Below are 23,793 nucleotides of genomic sequence, written 5' to 3' on the forward strand. Positions count from 1 at the left end.
GGTTTGCTTACTTGTACTGAACGTGTGTGTGTGTGTGTGTTTGTGCGCATTTGCACTGTGAGCCGCTACCTGCTGTTGACTGCCCCCTTTAAAGTTGACGCCTATTTATCTGCTAGACACGTAGCATCAGGTAAATAAGACAACAGATTTTTAGCGAGTAGAATTACTAAAGCTGTGGTTGTACAGCTTTTTTTTCATGATGTGCATATTTTTTTTATTCAGACAAGTTCCCCCTAAATAGTGCAAAACGGTTTTGGATTTAAAAAAAATGCAAATGAGCCATTAAAACACAATTCAGCAATAAGTTGTTTTGTGTTGCATTTCATTTGTTCTTAATTTGAAAATACATATTTCCTGTTTCTGCCACAGCAGTTTGGTTGCGAGGAACCGCAATAATGTTAAACAAAAATGTAACATTGTGTATTTAGTCACCCAAATGTTTAAGTCTGTACATTTTTTTTAATAGCCAGTGATTAATGTTAACATATCTTGTGATCAAACCCCCCCAAGAAATGACAGAAATATTCAAGGGTCGTTTTGACCCGGGTTTTGCTTATTTCTCCAAAAAGATGCAAAAATGTAATAAATGCATACCCCTGCCATTTTAATTGATATTGTGAGTATACATAACCCACACAGAAGTGTTGTACTGAAAATCTATATTCAACATTCAGTTTAACATGACCCACTACATAAGGTGAGTTCAATGACTGCATTTTTGACACGATAAGGTGCACAGGATCATGAGCCGCTACAAACAATCTACAGGAAATATATTTTTGTCATGTTGTGAACACATTTCTGCAAGACACTTCGATTGTTAGAAATCTGGACCAACACAACAGTAACACGCCCGATGCGTTTACCAGTGGAGAATGCCCCCTGGTGGCAAGTAAAATAGCAGTTTAAACTCCAAATCAAAACATCGATGGTGTCTTCTTCTGTCTTCTTTTGTTGCTTCGAGATTGCCCCCTGGTGGCTGGTAAAAAAGGGCAGCTATGCCACACTGGACTATAAACCTAAGGGTTCAACGCGTGAGAAAAAAAGTAGCAGTTTATAGTCCGACATATATGGTGGATTTAACGATAGTCTCCGAAACCTTGTTAGGATCTCCCGTACCCCTTTGATTGCCTTCACATACGCCCAAGTGTATTCCTACACAAGGGGAAAAAGGCCCAGGGTGACCGTCCGTGTAGTAAATATGCGCTCCATTAAATCCAAACAAATATAAAAGACAAGAAAGTGTCTTCTATTCAGTTGCATGCCAGCTCCAGAAGCAGGATTTATTGTCCCGCGCAAGTGTTTTGCGTCCGCACCCGTGTCGGCGCTTGTTGGGAGCACGTTGATATACAACGCGGCGGCTAAATGCAAGCGCATGTGCTGGCTGTAAATTTGCAGGCGAGCTATTAGTGGAGGCTGAGACACTTTAGCGGCTGTGAGGCCACCGCGGAATGGATTTAAAAAAAAAAAAAAAAAATCACCTCGGTCCCTCGCAGTCACACTCGCGGGTCCTTGGACAGATGGCGAGATGAGCACAAGCAAGCTGTGAAACACTTCTCGCTCCCTTGGCTTAGAGGAACGCGCACGTTGTTTGATATCTGCTTGGAGTCGGCGACCCGCTTTAAAAATCCACCTGTCCGATGAATCAACTTTTGTCCCCGATCGTTGTACTGCGATACGTGCAACTAGTGTTCCTCAAATTTATGCTCTTCAAAACGACGTGGTTTTTGTTTTGTTATTTGTGCACTTAAAAATACACCAAAATATCATATTTTCAACTTCTCAAATTTTGATTGCGTCCAAAAAACCTAAAATGGGTCAAAAGGGGACCAGCTAAACTTTTTGGGTTATATATTTAAGACCAAAAGTTGGGTCACATGACTATAAAAAAAACTACAATATTTTGTATATTATGTGCATCTATTTATTGGTTGTTTCATCCAAAACATACAATTCATACATTTTTTTTCTGTTTTAGACTAAGCTGTAACCCGTATAAACACTGTAAAAAATAATTAACAGCTGTTGATTGATATTGCTTTTTTTTCTTTTGTCGATGTTAAAAAGAATACAGGTTTAGGTATACTTGTACAATTTTTATACTTAAATTTGTAGTCAGCATGCGGAGTGGGTGGGCGTGAATAGTTTTCTCTTTTCTGGTGGGGGGCTTGGCAAATACAGTCGAAAAGCACTGTGTGAAATGAATAACCCAATGTTATGGTCCAAAACAACCTAATTCCTTATTCAACCCACTAAATCAAAATGACTATCCCAAATTTTGGTGATAAATGAATAACCCACAAAACAGCCAATTATTTTGGGGTAACACAACTCTGGGTTAGATGAATACCCTGAATAGTTGATCTATTTTTGACCTAAATATTTCGAGTGTAAGACTCACATCTTGTTCAAATTATGAATTTAATACCTTCAAAAGTATTTGCATACTTTATATTGCAATTGAAAATGAAGTGTTAAATCCTTAAATCTGAATAATGTGCTTTGTTCCTTTAGCAAAGCTAAATTGAAGCTAACGACATATATCCATCTAAGGGGGCGTCCATTTTGGCACTGACTGTCGACTGAAAATGACATCACCGTTGACATGACTCATGTTTTCAAGTATGGTCGAGTTTAGTTCTGATTGGTCTTTTCTTTAGCCTGCGCGACGGCGATGTCATTCCGCTGACAAAATGGCCGCCCCCGCGAGATGGATCGCGACAAATATATTCATTTTCCGTCCCTGTTTTGCTGTTTGTGCGACTGGGCAAAGTTTTCAATAACCTCCCCCACCAAGAATATTCAATCCTCAACTTTTTCGCACTAAATTCTGTCGCTAACGGGCCGCGGCGCGATGTTCCTCAGCGCCGCGCCGACCCCTCTTGCGATTCGCTATCTTGGTTCTGCTTCAGGCATCGTTTTATGACTTATGTCCTGCTTAGTCCCACCGTGGTCATTGCACATACGCAGCATAACTTCCAACATAGATAAATGTGTCGACTTCTCTCCGCCTCAAAGTGGCAAGAGAGCCTTTTAACTGTCTCATTGACTCCGAAGCGAGCCCGCTGCCGTAAAACCGCACTTGTGCTTGGTGGGCAATTCATCAGCTGCGATCCAACCTCTAGTTATTGGTCAAACAACACACGGGCGCCAAACGCGCTCAAACCACAATAGTTCACTTCCATTGACCTTTGAAGCCCTGGAAAGCAGCGGATATTTATTTGGGAGAACTTGTGAAAAGTGCGTTTGCCCTTTTTGCCCCTTTTGGCAATCACATTGGGAGCGGAGCTGAGGGGTGTGTTTGGATCAAACGGGACTGGGCTGGACGCCCCGCACCAGCTGCACACCAATGTTGCTCTGCTGGAACACGTTGCCGCGAGGTTTCGACAAATCCAACGCGCAAATTTATCATGAACGGGCCCCGGGTTTGTAGTGAAAGTTGCTAGTTCCGTTCCTCAACTGCTCTGTGTGTTTCCTCGCGATAAAGTCATTGAAAGTATTAACATCATTTATGTTGATACACACAAAGGTGATTGATAGAAAGCGATTTGAAACATTTTTAATTCAGCTTGTGCAGTATTTTGTCCAACCCTTTGATCATTACATCAAGGAGAAATGATTGAAGGAACACACTAGGGGGCTGAAATTTCACCCAGATGTGAGTTCAACATGGCACAGCCACTACCACAACACAGTAATTCCTCCCTCAAAAAAAAACGCAAAAAGTAGCTGCCCCAGCACCTAACACTTTAGTTTGTCTTGTGTTGGTTGAGTCCAATTTGTTTGTTTTTTAACAAGGAGCCTAATAAAAACTGATTTCTATATTACCCTCTAGTAAGTTAGCAAGCTAACTATAAGCTAGACTCACTCGTGAATAGCTAGCTAGTCACACTTTTGACGAAGATGTGTTATTCATTAGTCCCATCTGTTTGCGCTCTTTGACCCAAAACGAGAACTGAAATAAGGACTTCTTATGCTAGCCACACACTTAATTGAGAAGTCCCCCTCACAGCTCCAATATCACTGCACTGTTTAAAGAAGAAACACTACTGATAGTCTGCTAAATTTGCTTTTCAAATTAGCCACAAGCTAAGTAGATGTTTTGACTAAATTGAGAACAATTATTAATGCTATTTGACCAGCGCTGAATGAAGACGTAGACTACTATGCTAACTTTTTGTGCTACTAAGGAGCGGCCTTTTAATTTGGATTAAATAGCACTCGTTTAAGTCCTATTTGTTTGCGCTGTTGGACAAAAGGCAGTCTGAATGAAAATATAGATTTCGATATGAACTTCTAGATAGCTAGCGAGTTTCATCGTTAATTTAGATGATCTCGGCTAAGTTATTCATGTCTCATGTAGAGAACTGAAATAAAGACTATTACTATAACTTCTTATACTAGCCACACAATTAAATTATTCAGAATACTACGTTATCTTTTTGTCCTAGCTATTAGCTAGGTAGCGGCCTCTTAATTTGGGCGTGAATAGAACCGTCTCGAGTCAATTTTTTTGCGCTGTTTGATCGACTGATGTTAGCTTGTTAAGCTAGCTAGCCACACTGTTAATTTGGTTCCTTTTTGGTTCTGTTTTTGACTCCATGTCTGGAACACGGAGTAAACGTCACCGACTTCATCTTTAGTTTCACGATCATCTTATTTCTTCACTTTCTCACATTATTACGACCTAGGCCATTACGCTAACAGTCCATCCCGTTCCTCCCGAATTCATCCCCGTAACTAGAGTCCTGTCAGCCCCGAGTCTTTGTGCCAAATATCTTTATGTCTGTTTGTGCAAACCTGGAAAAATTCATACGTCTCGCCGCGTTTGATTTCCACTCTCCGTCTTGTTCATTTCGCTCCCTCTTCAAACATCTTTCACTATTACAAGCCCTGCTTGCATCTCTTTCTGCTTCTTCCACACACGCCCCGTCTCATCCCCACGCTCGGCGGGTAGCGGGGAAGGTGATTTATGACGCGCCTCTGTTGGCTACAAATGGAATGTTTTATTCAGAAGTTAGAAGGAAGTTGCTGCCTCTTCCACTGCTCTCCAGAGCCTTGCTGTAATACACTTGCACATATTCGCGCACGCACATATGCTTTTTCGGACACATAAGTGATATATCCCTAAATGACGGGAATCGGGCGAGGAAAATATTGACAGGGAAGCAAACGCACAATCGAAAAAGCGCGTTTTAATGTCAAGGTCACCGCTTTGGGCTGATGTTTGTCAGGTGCGTTTTTGCATGCACAGTGTGAACCCCGATGTGTGTGTGTGTGGGTGTACAGTAAATAATGCAGCAAGATTGCTGTGAATATTCATCAACTATGAGCCAGTGACAGGTACCTATGTACCTGTCACTCAAAGCTTCAGGTGGGCTCTGTTTGATGAATAGCGCACACACTCACACAGCCACCACTATAGAATGCGTTTTTCCTCTCACTTTACTGCCATCTTCTTAATGGCTACTCCATACGTAAACAATCTAACGAGATCCTATAGAAATGCTCTAACAAGACATTCCCTTCGGCCCGCCACACATCAAGTGATGCTGCCAAACTCAAGTGAACTGGACAAGCTAAAAAAAAAAAAAAGACTGTCTGTGGTTCTCCCGCATTGATCTTTACTTAAAAAAAGCAGCCATACAAATGAATCGATCAATACGAAATGCTCCTTGTGAGCTGTGTGCCTACGGCGATGCTAAGCTAACATCCGTGCTTTTCCCATGCTAAAACGGTTGCTAAGGAATCAGTTGAGCGTCAGCAGCCATAGGAGTTGTTTACTGCAGCTTTTGGTAGCCAAGATTGTACCACATAACAGAAGCAAGCAGACCGAACCAACGTCTGAATCCATTCGTGTGGTGGCATTAAGATGAGATTTATTCTGCGTTAGGAATTCTTCAAGCGCTCTAGTTTCTATTGTTTACTTACCGGTGTTATCTTATTTTGAAGTATCCGCCTTTTAATCTGGTAGGTGTTGGATCGTTCACATTTAATTTTAGCTTTGAGCGCGCAATTGAAGAATGCTATTTACATACTTTAGTGAAAATTTCCTGCACATTCGTTCATGATTTCAGGAATAATCACACAAGCATATCATCGCATCAATAACCACGGCAAGTATTAATTTCTTACAAAATTGTCTAATTGCAGTATTTTAATAAGACAATTTCTGAATGGAGCCACCTCATTCACGAGGGCAGCTGGGCAAGAAGAATGACCTCCTCCTTTCTTTTGGAAATCCTAGGGGGGTCCAGTTGTTCCATGTCCTCTGCTGCCCCCTTTGGGATGGAGGTTCCACTTGCAGCAACCTCAGCACATGGCTGGCAGGGGCCCTCGAGGAACGTGTTTAGACACCTTTGGCGCAGAGTAGAGTAGCGTAGAGCAGAAAACGTACCGTTGGTGGAAACATGGCATTTTCTTTATCACACAAACAGAGCATAAACAACACAAAAGACAGAGACAAAAACCATCAAACTAGATCGCCCGATGTGTTTACTTCAGTTGGGTAAAAACTTCTGCCATTAGACAGAAGTTCAAAAAGGGAGCAACCAGGGGGTCGGAGGTGTCCTAAAGGATGTTCTTAGCTCTGTGTAGACAGCGGGATCCGTGCAGTTCTTCCAGGGAAGAGTAAGCGCAGCCGGTGATCCTTTGGCCTGTTTTAATGACCCTCCGGAGCGTTTGTACGACTGCTGAAGCGAGCACACATGCGGTGTGAGAAGATGCTCTCAATGGAGCATGTGTAGAACAATACCGGTAGTTATTGTTTCTTTGGATAACTCTCACAAAATCTCTGCGCTCTGAGGACAAGGGCTATAGAAAGTAAATGACAAATGTCTGACAAAGGTACTTGAAGTTGTACATATGTTTTATATTTTTGATACGATATTTTTAAAACTTTTTTTTCGCATCTTTTCAGTTCTATGAAACAAAAAGTCGTTCCATAAATTGACACCTTGAACAGATACACGCTTGCTGTACCTGTGGTTTTCCCCCTGGTGGCTATTATGAAAAACTGCAGATAAGCCGCCCTGGACTATAGGATGCAGGGCTCAAATCATGAGAAAAAAGTTGCAGTTGGAAATTTAGGGTATTTTTCCAAAGCGTGTCCAAGTTGTCCATGCAAACGACTCGCTCGGAGTTGGCACTTGTGTTGATTTATTCCTGGTATCCGTCACTAAAGCGTCAGGACATGAGTGGGACGTACGGTCGCCGCTCTCTTCTGTCTTTATGACATGCACTTAAGGCTCCGGAGGCTCGGCTCTCCAAATGCTTCTGATTTAATTGAAGCGCGGGGTCCTGCTCCAGAGACAGATGCGCCGCTGCAAAGTGAATTATCCCTCACCTGAGTGCAATACCACCGGACATTAATTGCTCCGGTGCGGGGCCTTCACGATGACTCCTAATGCAAACACGTACAAGTACTTGTACGGAGAAACTAATTCTAACTTTGTCGTTTGGAAAGTGTTGCAAGTTGGACAGAAGAGGCCGTGCGGCGTTCTTTGAGAAAATAAATGATGCTCAGCTGCTTTTTTTCCCCTGAGTATATGATATAAATTTTGTTTAAAAAAAATCTCTGACCTAATTTCGATTTCGAGATTAGAGATTTAGCGCTAATATATACGTACTGTGTTTGTATTTAGTGTCTGGATGAGTTCAGAGCTTAAATTGTGCTGTTCACGTTGGCAAACCTTTAGCGTCAGTCAGAATAACCGAAACCATTTTTCAGACGACCCCAAAAATGGCAAATTGATTCAACCAATTGATTCAATTGATTCAAAAGTTTGCAAGCGATTTACATCGTCTTTAGATCTATAAATATTCTGTAAAAAGAACACCCACACGTATGGGCTGGCCAAAAGTAATTTCTTTTTGAAATTCACCAAATATTAAAAACAATAAATCTAACTTTTAAGACTGATTATTACTTGTATGTGTATATATATATATATATATATATATATATATATATATATATATATATATATATATATATATATATATATATATATATATATATATATATATATACCGACATATACTGACATATAAGAAATATATAAATAAATAATAATAATAAATAATATATATAAACATAAATAAGTATATTAAAGAAAATATCAAATAACTTTATTATATAATATATCACGCTTAGCAGTTGTTGTATGTGTATCTTGGTTCTGTATTTTACTGCCCCTTGTGGCCAAAATGTGTACACAAGGAATAGTTCAATGTTAATTGAAGTGCAGTTGGTAAATATATCCAGCTCTACCTTGTGAGGATGTTTTTATCTAACCTTCATCGCGTTCGCTTGCTCATGTCTTGCACTAAATGATCATATTTTTATTAACGCGCATTCCTTTCCCCCTGAAGGGCAGAGTTATTGTTTAAAAGGCGCGCCGGGACGACCGTGATGCTTTCAGGGTTCCCTTACGCTCAATAATGTCACGCTTCCCTGAAATAATAGCCAAGGATGTTTTTAACAAAAGATAATTGGCTGTAAGGGAAAAGTGGAGCTGTGGGAGCCTTGGCCTCATCTTTATAATCTTTTCTTGACCTCTGGCAGAGTTGACTGTTTGTGCGCGGCCTGACAAACGCTTGGACTTTTTGTTTTTGTTTTTTCTCCACCTGTCCTTGAATGTCTTTGTGATTTGTTTCCACGCATCCTCTCAATGCCAATCGCTTAGGAGCGATATTGGACGTGCGCCTTTGTTTGTCTCCACGGCATTGTCACACCACTTGCCGAACTGATGCGTCGAGTTAAATTGTCGCCGCGGGCTGTATGGCACACGCAAAATCTTACTATTTTTAGTGCAAGGAAATGGCGGGGTTGAGATTATTACTCAATTGGGCGGAGGCATGCAACTCATCATCCGCAATCATCGGCGCGGCAGAATAATAAATGAACATGTGGGTGATTTTGCACCCGCATGGAATTCATAGAAATTTAAATAAGGGGTTTTTGTACAAGCGGGGAAGGAAATTTTGTTTCACCATTTGGAACATGTTTAAGTTTTTAAAATCTACAGTGGACCCCCGTGTTACAGCGTCCCTGTCTTACATTTTTTTTCATGTTGCGAGGTGAAATACTGAGTTTTTTCATCCCATCTTTATGGTATTTTCTCCGCTTTGCGGTAAGAACAACTGTCATGACCCTAGGGGCTTGCCTGTAGTTGTGTTGTTTTGTCTCCATCTGCAGGCGTTTTTAGGTAATTGCACTTATTTTCAGTTGCCTCACTGCAACGCGTCACTACAATGCTGGTCTGCTATTGGTCGGCCTCACTCGTTTCAAAATGACAGAATGGTAAAGCTTTGCTCTATCGCGAGTGGTTACGAAACCGTATTTATAGTGAATTGTACTGCTAAATTCAAACTTGAATGGGTTAGCCATGACCCAAGATTGCTAGTGATGTTAAAGAGAGAAGTAAGAAGATGATTTATATGGAAACAAAGCTGGAGATAATCAAGAAATCTGAAGCTAGCCTAGCCTAGGGAATAGGGGCATAACAAGTGCCACTCAAAGGTAAATAAATCCTTTGTATATTTTTCATTTTTGATGTTTTCTGATTGTATACATGTATATTATATATACGTAGCACTTACTACACTATTTTGGTACCAATTTTGAATATATGTACAACTTTGATGTTTTTACCTGAGGTTCTAAACGCATTAGCTATTTATCACAGGTTTGGATTGCCCGTCGTACGGTGAATTTGTTTTACGAGCCCAACCGCGGAACGGATTCATCTCGTAACACGGGGGCCCACTGTATTTATCAACAACAACGGGCGACATATGGTTCCTGGGCAGTTGTTCGCCCGTACCCGCTCTCTGTCATCACATTGATATGGTGATACCTGCAGAAACCAAGTTAAAATTTTACGTTTACCTCCTTTAATAACCACTCAACTATTCCATCTTCTGAATTGACCTTGATTCAAATAGCGCAGCAAAACAAGCAGGATTTTTTTTCCTCTTTTGAAAGAAATCCCAATTTGCCGGCAGTCCACAGGTCATAATTTCCCCACCACCCATTTTTATTCTTTTTCCCTCAGCATCCATCTACGGGTGTGGCTTTAAGATAGCCCACTCTTTGGATTAAAGCGAGCGCCAAAGTGTTTATATCTTTGGATTTATCTGAGAGCGCCATGCAGAAAGATAATGAGGAGTCAAGCCGGGAGGAACAAGAAGCTCATCTCGCTCTTCCTCCCAGGATGCCGTTGTCACGCCGGCGGCTGTCGGACAGGCGTGACGGCTTGTTTATGGCCAGATTAATTGCCTTTACGGCCTTGTTTCTCCCTGTGAATGGCGCCGGCGGCCTTTAATGAACAGGCGCGGCTCCTTCGCCTTCCCGGCCGCCGCTTCACGCCCAACGCTCGCCGCATGACCCTGCACAGGTGACTGACTACACTTGTGTGTGCGCGCGTGCACGTTTAGCCTTTTTAAGAGGCCCGGCACCGCCGCTGAGTGGTTCCACCCCAGTGCCACCGGCAGAGCGGACCGCGACTTTAATCATTTCCCGCTGAGCCGAGGAGAGTCACGCCGGGCTTGGGCCGGCATTAAGCAGTGGGCGCGGACGCGGGACGCCAGAGCCTTCTGAAGTCTTTGCAAAAAGAAAAAGCCTTTGCCTTTACAAGGAATTCAAAGGGTGACCCGGCCTGGGCCATTTCTCCCACTGAGCATTTATGTTAACAAGAGTCCTGTAATATTTGTAACACTCTTAGCCAGATTCCTTTTGAAATTGGTTTGTTAAATTTAGAGGCGTGTATCACTCAGTAAAAGATTGTTCAAAATGCTTCTCACCACATGGAGCTTCGTGGAGCATGCAAAGTTTGATTCAGTACATACATATATATATATATATATATATATACACACACAAACACACACACACACAGGTGGGCAAGTTAGTTTTTTGCTGGTCCAACATTCCTCATTCCTCAGAGCGCCGCCCCCTTTCCGTCATCATCGGTCCCTCATTTTTTCAAGCCATACGAAATTGTAATCTTCGTCAGTAAATCGGTGTATTTTTGGTTTCATTGCCGTTTGTCTAAATTTCATTTGTCACATACACGAAAATTAAAAGTATTTCTGAGGTTGAATTTACATTAAAAAAATGTCTTTAATTAGGCTAAACTTCTATCTTGCATTTCCTGGCCAAGAGCCGATCAGAGAAAATGCAAATTTGTGTGCAGACCCATTGGTTACTTGAAAGCGTGACAGGACTGCATTGGAAAGCCATCTCAGAATACTCTTATCAGCAAGGTAAAGCAAAATAACACCTAATACTTAATTCTAAACATTACTTTCAACTTTTGGTTGGCGAAAATGTGTACACTGAGTTATGGATGGATTTTTTAAAAATGACTAAAGTAAAAAAACACTACCCTTAGCCAGTGTACGACGATGGGTTCTTGTGGTTAAAGTAAAAGATTTTAAGCTCGAATCGACCAAATCAAACGTGACCTTTGAGCACTGAAATTTCCCGTTGAATTTAAATAGTCCCCTCTTAACTCGTCACTTTCTTATTAGTTTGGGGGCTTGTTCTCGTCTTCTGTGTCCGTCATTAATCAGCCCGCCTCTTTTCTCTCTGCCGCTCTCCTTCATTAAGCTTGAAGTAGCGCTCGGTCCAGTGCTAATGGACAGTCTCCTTAACTCAGAGTTCAAGCACGGGGCCATGATTCTTTATACAAGTGTGCATCTGCAACCTTGTAAACAAGCAGGCCTTTTATTTGTCACCTGTGTGACAGCTATTTGGCCACCCGACCGTCAGGTGTGATGGGCCCGTACTTCGCGTGCCTTTAGAGAAATAGATCGAGACGACTGATACTTATTTTGTTATTTTCAGCTGTAAAAAGTTCATAATTTAAATGTAATCGATTTCATACCATTTCATGTACAATTAATGCCTTGAACAACTCACCCGTTTTCCATTGATTGTTATTAAAAAAACAATTTGATTATAGACAAATAAATAAACTTTTTACTGCTTTAGATTTATGTTTTTTTAAAGCTTATGATTCAACAGTGTCAAAAATATGACACATTTTGACAAAACGTCCCATTTTTGTATCCAAAACCAACATGGAACTATTTTACTACAAAACACCCTCCTTTGAAATGCCCCACACTTTGAAAGACGTTTCCTCGTCATAATACACCCTGGGGAGTGAGAAAGTGACACGTCGTTTAAATACGCTTTAAATGACATCAGCAAAATCAGTTTGACTGCAAAATAAAGCCCCAAATTGGATCATATCAGCCAGACTAAAAGACCCCATGGGACTTGATAGTCCTTAGTGTGCACGTCTTTTATAACTGACCCCACCGCCTCCTTTACAATCTTATTAAGCAACAATGCCGATGTCAACATTTGACCATAATGCCTAATAAAACACATTTTATAGTTGCATTCATTTACTTCGGGTTCTTCAGCATATATATGTATATATTGCCCCCCCTCCCCCCACTCTCCCACAACCGCCAAGCAGTCAATAGTACAGTTGTGAGTTGTTGCTGCTCGGCGGTAGAGGACTGCTACTATTGAGCGCCGTTATAAAAGCTTCTGCTTTATTGTGTGTTTGTTCCGGCATTTTAATGGCTACCTTTACAGCTCTTTGATTATGCGCTAGCTGGGAAACTAGAAGTGCTAACTACGTAAGAAAAAAAACAAAAAATTGCACATGTTCCCTGGGTACCATCAGAGCGGAGGAAAAAAAATCCATCATGATTTCGACTAATCATAGTACTGTATTATGCCGTCATGAAGATGCTTTTGTAAAAATGACCATTTTCAAACCCTTTTCTGCACCGGTTTTCGATTGAAGCCCACGTTTCTGCATCTGAGTTTTGCTACCTTCCGCCAGACACTTGATTGATCGCAGCTCCTTTGTTGATAAGTCAATCGGTTACAGGATTACACAAAAACTACGTTGGCAATCCCCGGGGTCAGCGGGGCCAGTCTGGCTGCTTTAGCCAATCTCCTCACTCAATTTCCTGGTCTGGTTATGCAGCTCATCTTCTGTGTCCGTCATTAGGCGAGAAGGATGCGACTGGCGAGCGCATTAACTGGAGAGAGAGCTCGTCGTCTTTATGCTTGGGTCACTCGGGGACGGATGGACTGGACTCGCGATCCAAATGAATCCAAACGGCGTACGCGGGTTTGGTTTATTCCGATTTTTCCAAGACAGACTCAGGAAAGTATCGAATAGCGGCACGGAACGCGAGTTTGCTCTAAATGGTTACGTCATTCTAAATGATTGGATGTGTCTATCGGTCTTGCATAATATCGTGTTTCAAACTTGGGACAGCGCAACTGAAAACCATCTTGATATTTGGAGTCAAACCGAGTTAGATTAGCTCTAAAATGAGGTCTAAAATGTAACTGTCAAATAAAGAAGTAGCATCCATGCAATAATCTTTTCAAAAGGGTCAAAATACTACTTATAAAATCTGTTTGCTGTAAGTAGAGGCGCTGTTTACATGTAAATAGCATAATCCGTTCCAAACTAAAAAAACAAAACAAAATACTCCTAAACTTTTTAAATAAATAACATTACTTGTAGACTTGGCAATATGAGTGCAGTTCATGTGTTTGCCTTGAGATGGCACTGGTGTGTTGGGAGTGCATGCTGAGAACTTTAGATCATTTTATTTGTACATTTTTGTTTACGTTTCCAGTGATCTATGCATCATTTTCAAGTCCATGGGAGCAATAATATTTATTTTGGGGTATTTTTGAGAATGTAAATTTACTTAAGCGTAGTTTAAGGTCAAGCGACGTACTTCCTGTGTTATGTTGTTCAGCCCTCTCCTTGTTTGAGCGAGCGTTGGTGTCTTCCATCCATCCATTTTCGAGAGACGCTTATCCCCGCGGAGGTCGCAGGCTTGCTGGCGCCTATCTTGTGTCTCATTATTATACACCGACAATTTCCACCTTTCGTATCCTGAATTTTTTCTTTCGTAACAAGAGAAAATATATTCCCCGAAGCGTAACGTAAAGACGTTCATGAGTAGAGATTTGAGGAAAATATAAATTCCTTCAACCAAAGATGATCACGCTAGTTGGGCGTCGTCACTTCCGTGAGGAACTTCAAAATAAAAGTGTCCTTTTGTTACCTGTACCGTAAGTACAGTTTATTTTGAAGCATTCTCACAACGTTTGGCTTTTACTATGATACACTGGCAGCGCATTGTGTCATAGCACTTCTAAAAAAAATAAAAATAAACAGCATTATTTATTGCCCCACACCCAAGTTTGCTGCTGTAAAAGTAGATCTCGGGGCACCCCTCTTCAATTTTACTATCCAAAATCCCCGTCTCCCCCATATCGGAATGGTTCGACCCAAACTGACATATTCCAGCTGTCTATCGCTTTATTTCAAATGAACTTTAGGATTTCTTTTTGAGAACGAGATCTTTACCATGATCCCAAAAGAGGACTTTATTTTTTATTTTTTTTTTGCGCCTGGTAAATATTCCCAGAGTGCGGCCGGGGTTGACTAGAGATAAGACGACCTGTCTGGAGCGTGCGCTATCAGCGCCACACACAAACACATACTGGAGCCTACTGACAGACTTTGAGTCCCCGTGGCAGAAAAGAGCCGAGCGGATGGCGGAGATGGCGCCGGCTGGACCAGGGCGCCCTCGGGAGACTGATACCTTGCGTGTGTGTGTGTGTGTGTGTGTGTGCGGGCATGAAAGGCAAATAGAAAAAAAAAAAGTCTTTTTCCACGGCAGATGGCGAGCTGCTGTGCGAAAGCGGTTAGGTTGCCATCACTAGAGAAGCAGGTTTGTGACAGATTTTTGGCTGCCGGGCGACCGGAGCCACCGCCGGCCTCAAGGTCGACCCGTAATTATTCCGGCTTACCTGGTAATGGTCCAAATGAGCCCAAGTGGTTCACGCAATTAGAGGAGGACAGTATTGTTTGTGTTGCTAATTGTCTTTGTTTATTTTTATGATAAGATGTCGGGGTTGTTACTTTTTCACCTTCATGTGTACAGCAGGGGTAACAAAGTGCTGCCCGCCCTCTGTGAACATTTGTTTTGTTTTGAGACTCCTCCCATCAGGGGTTTTAGTGCAGCTCTTATTTTTTCTGGGATTGCTCTTCTTCGGTTTTAAAAAACAAATTTAATGTGATCAGTTAGTCCTACTATTATCACCTCACGACTATTTTATGACAAGTTTTTTTTTTTCTTAAACATATTGTTTCTTTCTCTTCTCTCAAGCTCACATTGAGAAATCGAGTTTATCTAATTCAGAGGTTCTCAAATGGGCGAACCTGAAAGCACTTCTGGGGGAATTTTTCTCAGTTTCTGCATTTTTCCGCAAATTGTAATTCAATGAGAATGTAATTCAATTAGGCTGTTACTAAAGTGAAGAAAAAAGTAATCTATTAGTTAAGGTATTTAAGTGCTAAGGTAATCAAGTACCTTAGGTAATTAACTAGTGGTTATAAAGTACTAAAGTAATCCATTCATTCAGGTATTCAGGCAGTAAAGTAATGGATTACTTTAGGTAATCTAGTGCTGAATTAATAGATTACCTTTGGTAATTAAACACTAAAATAATCAATGACTTTAGGTAATCAAGTTTTAAAGTTTTGGCTTTAATGTACTTGATTGAATATTTACTAAATAAAATTTACAAGAGGTAGTTGAGTTTGTGGTTTATTACATCCTCCAATCAGCAGGTCAGTTGATGCTTCTTGGTGTTTATTTAAGTACTAACACATTTACTTTAGTACATAGTTATTTAAGTATTGTGATACCTAAAATCATCATTTACCTTAGTGCAAAGCAGTGCTAAAAATAGGTAAAATATCTTAAAATTGGTAATTAACTATATTTCAGTGCATAAATAAAGTAACGACTTAATTGTTCTTTTTTTTTCTTTTATTTGTATTTTATCAGAATTTGACAACAAAAATAATAGCCCATGTCATTTTTTTGTTTGTTTTTTTTTTCATCAAATTAACAACTCATTCAAACGGCAATTTTTCAGTATATCAGTAAGGATCACAGTCAAAAATAAAGCATACTACTCAACTAGCAAGAAGGTCCCGCTACAAACAAAAGATGACTCCATTTGACCTTCTTTCAAAAATAGCGAGGCAGGCCTTACTTCCGTTTCGCAACATCTGGCGCGCAATCATTTTTTAATATTCAGCCGCATCTGTTTGAAAATCCGGTTTCGCGTGTAACTCTTTGACTTTACTTCAACCGGCATTTCCGCGTGTATTTTCTTTTTATATGGGGATTTGAGACAATGACAAGGAAAGCACCGCATGAGCTTATCACAAAAGCTGCCTTTGTTTGTGGTTTTTTTTTTTATAATAACTCCTTTATAGAAGAAGTTGGGAGATGAGACTTTGCCGGTTTGAGGGAAGCGGATTTGCAATTATATGGTCATTGCCTTAAACCTCTTAAAAGCTTCTGCCTACGTAATGGCCCCTTTGCCTGTCCTTCTCCAGCCACTTTCAACATTTGCTTCATTGCTCTTTGGCGGGTTTTGGCTTCAGGGGGGGTCAAAATAATATCCGTATACATCGCTGCATTGCATTGATTTTGTTTTCGAGCAGTGGTTCTCAATCGTTATTCAATCATATTCAACCTGTGAAATATAGTAAAAATGTGAAATATAAAATGCACTTAAGACAACAAAAGTATGGGGGCGTCCCATAAAAGATAACTTAAAAATTATTTCCAAAAAAAGAAGCGGGCAGACTGAACCGACGTCCGAGTCCATACACAAATATGAATATTACTTAAACGATGTAAAAAACGGTGTAAAACGATGATGTGTCCGGCTGATTTAATTAACGGAGGCAAGGTATGGACCCTGTGGGCACCGGTTAGAAATCACATAAAGGTATTCCATTTGACTCGTTATTATACACACAATCATAAACTGGATGGTGCGCAATTATGGGTATTTAGGGCAAAACGAACTCGAGACTGTGAGAAAAGGAAAAACAAACTTCTTAAAACAAATGACGAGCGCATTCAACGTAACACTGGTGCAGCGTTCACTGACTGTTCACAATGTGGGCAATCTGAAACACGCTTACCTGAACACACGAAAAATAGAGAACGTACGGATATGAACACAAGAAATACGAATAAATTACAAAGGTGAGATTCACTCCTTTTTGCGATTGTTTTTATATTGTCACTAAACTATTGGTATGTCCTGTACACAATATCATAAAAAATACCAAAATTTGACCCAAAAATGAAGGGTGTTTCCTATGTACAGGCGCATCCTATATTGGGAGAATTAAAGTCATTTGTTCTGACCCCTTTGTGGCATTATGTTACAAATTATGGAAATTCCTTTATGATATCATAAAAGAAAAGTATGTGAGCAACCAGAAAATTCTTTGTTGACTTGTGTTTCACTTCAAGACAGTAGGTGGCAGTAGAGACCAGTTAATGGCATAACGTGTCAGCATCATGTCAACAAAGACATTTGACCATTTTTCAATTTTTTTGAGGGTGTTAATAATTCTAACCTCCATAAGTATGGATAAAACTGATGCCGCTGAACAATTTGAGTGGTTGACGAAAAAAAAGGATTCATAAAAATCTTCAATTTATACGCCTGTAAAAGCATTTACAACATCAGGAAAAATAACGCAGTGCGTAAAGTTTGCAAAGTGTGCGCACAAGGGTCCAAAAACGAAAAAGTACCATTTCTGTCACTGAATTCAAAATAATTAAAATAGATTTGTGGATAACCTGTAGAAACCCTGTTAAAATCTCCCATTGCCCCTGGTGCCCCAGGGGTTCACCTCTCCTCATTTGAGAACCAATGATTTAGAGGTTATTTTGGGGAGCGCTGCACAAGTTCAAATTAACAAAGATTAATCGGTTATCCATATAGGAGGGAAAAAAAAGTGCCCGGCATGGCGGTGTGTTTGTGTGTGCGTTGCGAAACTAATTGCATTCATCAAGCAAACAAACACAGCTGGCCGGCGTGCGGCGGCGCTGGATGGCGACCCGAGCCCGTGCTGGCTCGGATTTTGTTGCCAGCGCTTCCCCGTCGGGTAGCTCATCAAGTATTGACGAGCCCGGCCAAGTCTAGCGGGATACCGCGCCTGCCGGGATGTGCGGAGAAATCAAAAATCGGAAAACTAGCATGTTTATAACCGGGGCGGGGGCTGACCTTAAAAGGGCGGCGGCGGCGAGGATGGAGGGGAACCCGAAGATGACTTTGTGTTTTTATAAAGCCCTGAGACCTTTGTGTGCCTGCGAATTGGTCTTCTCCTTTTTTCTGCTCCCTGGGCGGAGTGAAGGCGCATTTCCAGCAGCGGCTATTTAAATCACCGGCGCATGTGTGCGCGGGGTGATGCGGATGGGTCGGAGGTGCGAGGGACAGATTTACACCCTAGAACTGGTCGGGATGAAGGCCATTCGCCGGGCGGGCCATTTCTCTTGTTTCTCTGCTTCTCGGCTGGCCTCGGTCCAATTTTATATCTTCCGGGCCTAAATACGTGTGCTGATACCTCCGTCGTGCTTCGGTCTCATCGGGGACGAGAATGTCAGCTCCCACGGCTTTTTTTATCGTCTGAAAATATTACTGGAATGCTCCGATACGAAGCCTCGATACTGATTTACTAACAGGTCAATTTTTTTCTGTAAGAAGTGTAGGGCTGCAGCTACTTTTGGTATTTGATATTCGTCTCAACATTTCATCTAATCATCAGGTGAAAATGAAAGAACTATGAATGTTTTCTTTGTTAACCCTTTTGCCATGTTTTGTCCAACCCTTCGAGCTTTAAGACATTTCACATCAAAGGGAAAGCATTGAAAGAAGGGTTAGGGGTTAGGGTTAGAAAGAAGGGTTTGAAAGAAGATACTGAAGGAGCTGAAATTTCACCCAGGTCCTGACGTGTCAAAGTTTCATGTGACACGAGTTATCACACAACCAGGAGCGTGGCTAAAATACCACGGAAATGACCTAAAAATGTTGAAATTTTAAAATATATCAAATAATACTAAAATATTGCACAACAGTTAAAGAGTTATATTGATACAGAAAACAATAACGCATATTTCCATTGAAAACATTTCCATTTTTCATTTTTTGTGTCGGTTGAGACCATTTTTGTCTGCCATCGTAAAGCAGCAATTTTGATGAAACTGTGAGATTTTATTGAGGCTTAATTCCAAGCGAAGAAAAGCTGTGTCAAAAAGAAACATGTGCTTTTTATGACCCTATCATAGAAAATTGGATAAACAGACATGGCTTAAAACATTCTATTAGAGGAAAGACCGAAGGCGCAAAAGTGTACGACAGTAAAGAATTATACGGACAATAGCGCGCGGTCGTAAAAAACCCAAGGCATTTCACAGTCAATATAAAAACAATAAGCAGTATAAAAAGTGAAGAAATCATATCAGGTTACGCTGGCAAAATGCAGATTAAAAAAAATAGTGTACAAAGGTCAAGTATTAAATGTTATTGAATGGGTCTTGCTTTTTTTTTCTAAGCTTTGTGAGTGTTCCCTTGTGCTATGGATTATAATCATTTCAGATTGTGGACTTTTTGGGTGGGCGACGTGGTTTTACAACTCCTTTTTGTGGTAATTTCATATAGTGCCACAAGGTGGTGCCAAATGACCAGGCAAATAGAAAAGTAGAAATTGGTGTCATTGTTGTCACCGGAAGTTTTGAAGAGTCACGTGACCTGTACTGGTTAGGTTCTTGATGTTGTCAGCCTCAAGACAAAACAACACAAATACAGCCAACCCCCTAGGGTCATGACAGTTGTTTTTGTCACAAAGCGAAGAAAATACCGTAAAGAGGGGAAGAAAAAAACTCAGTATTTTAATCGCAGCATGAAAAAGACTTAAGACAGGGACACTGCAACCCAGGGGTCCACTGTAATTGTAAGATTTTTTTCATGTCTTTTGATCATAGTTTCGTACAAATACAAGAAAATATAAATGTGTTTTTTTAGTTCAAGTACATTTTTTTTAATAACCCTCCGTGGCATCATTCTGACCTGGTTCATTATATCGAAATGAAGTCCTGCTCCTAAAGAGCTGGCATTGTCCTCAATTGAATAAAAAATACCAGCAACACTGGGGCCATTTTTGGTGGGAATACAGAACGTGCTTTGATAGATCGCATTTCCTTTGTGTAGACGTCATTTTCCACCTGCGCGTGCACCGACAAACCTCTATTCACGACTTACTTCCAGCTGCAGAGTCAACTGCTTAAGTTGACGCCTGAAATTCATTTCCAATCATTACAACTTTTTGGGGGTTTCAAGTACCGTAATTCCCCAAATATAAGACACAACAGAATAATTGTCATCTTCCTAAATTCTTCATATTTTCCTTATGTTCATATCCATACGTTTTATATTTGTTACGCTATAAGTTAAGTGTGTTTCAGATTTCCTACATTATGGGCGGTCAGTGAACGCCTCAACAGTGTATCGTTAAATGCGCTCGAACTAGTTGTTTTTTCATTTTCGTGTTTGTTTTACCGTAATTACCCGAAGTTGCACAGCAGCCATGTTTCACCAACTTTACTATTCCGTATATATGCCAAACGACCACAATTAACTCATTCAGTGCCGTGGACGAGAATTCTCATCTTTTAAAAAAGATGATAAAATTCTGGTCAAATACGTTTTTTTTACAAAGAGGAGCTGTCCCCCGTAACTAATGTTTACGTATTATAAGCCAATTGAGCACTGTAGTGATAACTGTGACCATTGGATGGCAGTGTTTCCACACTTATAACACAGCCATTATCACATACAATTCAAACTAATGAATGGAAGTCAATCTTTCATGTGATACCACCCATATTTACATAGGCAAAACACACAATATTCTGTTGGCCTTGAAAGGAGGGTGAAAATTCCATAAATGCTGTCCCTCCAGAGGTTTCCTTTTCCAAGACTCGAACGGATTACCTTTTCCGTGTGCTCTAACCAGTACCTCGCCACTCTTAATTGATAACCTTTAGGTGATAACCCTTTTAGTCATATTCCTGTGTGTGAACAAGGATAGACTCGTACGTTGGTTCAGTCCGCTCGCTTCTTTTCATTTAGACATAAATAAATATTTAAAAAATATTTAAACAACCTTAGTCATCCCCACACTGGGCATTCCATGTCGTGCATCATTTTTTTTTTCTCCCTCACGGGAAATCGAGTTTGGCGTGTTAGCGCTATCTCCTCTCTGCGCGTTGATGTTCCTCAAGGTTCAAGGTCTCTTCCCCATCAGAATCACACTCCTCCAGCCGTTGCCACCCCCCTTCCCTTGCTCGCCGCTTTTCGCCTGACTCTACCATAAATCCAGCAACACACGTGCCAACACACGTATACACACACATATAGGCGCCCGCAACAATCAATACAAGGCTGCTTGGCACTGCCAAAGCCCAAAATGACTATCGATTTTCTGTCAGTGTTGCCTCTAAATTATGCAAGAGGTGAGTTTATGAGATGCTACTTTTTTGGGGGCGGGGGGCGCGTTACTCAAAATTCGGGACAGGACAGTCCACCCTGGCGCGCGTGAAGACGCAGGTGTGAACTAACGCCACGTCGGGCAGCAGAATCTCGTCCGAAAGAGCAAGCGTACTCATTTGTTTCCGTCCGAGGTAATTACACGACGCCGAGCGGTGCAGATATTGAAATCGATACCACGGAGTCGCTCGGAATTGTCTTGCTGAAGTCAGGATTTTTTTTTAAGCGGCGAGCGTCGCGCTCCGGATATCGGCGCTTGGATTTCTGTTAGGCAAGCAAAGGCTCGCAGTCGCTCAATTAATAGGCGCGACGCAAATGAGACGCTATAAAAAGTAGCTGAAGATTATTGGCTCGTTCACATTTGTTTGGTTTTAATAGCTCGAAGGTGCTTCCTGAATACAAGTTTACACACAGGAGTTTGAAAAATGATCGGTCGTATATTATTGAAGATACGCAGAGCAAATTCACATTTTGCCGCTTGCTCAGCTGGGATCTTGTGAGAGTTGTCGATGCCTCGGCCGTCTTTCTGTCTCATGTATGCATCCATCCATTAATGTCTCTCCATCTATCCGTCCGCTCGCCCATTCAGCTGTACGTCAGTCTGTCTTTCCTTTCATCTGTTCGACCTCGAACTCTTTCACACCCTTTTTACTCGCTCTCTTTCTCACTTTCTCTCACGCATCTATCGACTGTCTGTCCGTCTGTCCCCTCTCTCTCCCTGCTCCCTCTTTTTTCTCTAGCTTTCTCTCTCACATCTGTCTGTCTCTCCATCCTCTCTCCCCCTCTCTGCCTCTCTATTTCTTTCTTTCTCATCTATCTATCTATCTATCTATCTATCTATCTATCTATCTATCTATCTATCTATCTATCTATCTATCTATCTATCTATCTATCTATCTATCTATCTATCTATCTATCTATCTATCTATCTATCTATCTAGCTTGCTAGCTAAATAAATATAAAGCTAGCTACAAGCTAGCACTGAAGAAATGCTATCTATCTATCTATCTATCTATCTATCTATCTATCTATCTATCTATCTATCTATCTATCTATCTATCTATCTATCTATCTATCTATCTATCTATCTATCTATCTATCTATCTATCTATCTATCTATCAATACAGTATCTATCTATCTATCTAATCTGTCTAATCTGTCTAATCTGTCTGTCTGTGTCTGTCTTTGTCCGTCCAGCCGTCCCTCCACGCATCCACCTACATGTCTTTCTGTCTGTCGGTCCGTCCGGCCATCCACCATTCATTTTTTCGTAGCTGGCTATCTTAGCTTTTCATCAATTCATCTCATTCTACCTCTCTCGCACTCTCTTCATCTATCCCTGTCTCCATCTCCGTCTCTCTTTCTGGCTATCTCTATCCACTTGTATTAAACTATGTTTCCGTTTTTATCCCTGTTTCTACCGGTACAGTATTTCTCTATCTCACGAGCTATCTCTTACCGTGGCTCTATCTCTCACTCTCTCTTTTCTCTTTCAAACACAAACACACACTCACACACACACGAACGGCAACCTACTATATGGAAATACATAAGAGCCATTTCCGAGCCTTTCGCTCAGACCTTATCTTTGGAAGCGCTTAACCCCTTAACACTCACCTTAAAGTCAAGCACAAATCCCTCGCTTCTCTCTCTCTCACGCACACACTTGGTTCACACTTGCGCGTGTTGTCGCTGACGCAACTTCTGCATCTCCAAAGCTATTTTTAGAGTCGTTTATGCGCCTTTTCCGTATTTGTCTACTTCTAATCCTCGCCGCTTTTTCCCAAAATTCCCAGGTGGCGCATCTGAAAATGTCTCGCGTCTGACTGACGACGTACAACGGAGACCGATGCACTTAAAATAAGAGCGACAGCTGCGTTTCGGGGAGATAGACAGAAGGCTTTGTTCGGGAGAAACAAAGCAGTAATGACACCGACAAAGACCAGATCACAAAAAAGGTTTGAATTTCCAGCCGGGCCCGCGTGTTCATCCTCCAGATTCGTCTTTTCATCGGAGGGAGGCGAAGGCGCTTGAAGAGTAAAACCACGCATTGAAACCATCATTGATCACTAATCACGGCGCTTGATTCTATCTAATGAGCTACTTGTTCCTTCTGGGAGGCTCGGTAATGAGAAAACGCGGCATCGGCTGCGGCCCACATCCAAAATAATCCCACTACTTTCAATTTGAGGAAATGGGGGACATTAGGTCTTCTCGTGAGTGGAATAATCATTAATGCTCAATTGGAGCTATCTGTGCTTGTGGCGCCGTGAAAGATTTCGGATTGCTGAGGGTTAGTTT

At 41.2% G+C, this 23,793-nt stretch overlaps 1 protein-coding gene across 1 annotated transcript in view; it reads left to right on the forward strand.

Moving 5' to 3' along the window:
• Positions 1 to 23,793, forward strand: part of schip1 (schwannomin interacting protein 1) — a 237,509-nt gene that overhangs the window by 53,982 nt on the left and 159,734 nt on the right. The window lies entirely within an intron of this gene.

The sequence above is a fragment of the Hippichthys cyanospilos genome, chromosome 11 (assembly GCF_059441005.1).
Source record: "Hippichthys cyanospilos isolate Australia breed blue-spotted pipefish chromosome 11, RoL_Hcya_1.0, whole genome shotgun sequence".
NCBI lineage: Eukaryota > Metazoa > Chordata > Actinopteri > Syngnathiformes > Syngnathidae > Hippichthys > Hippichthys cyanospilos.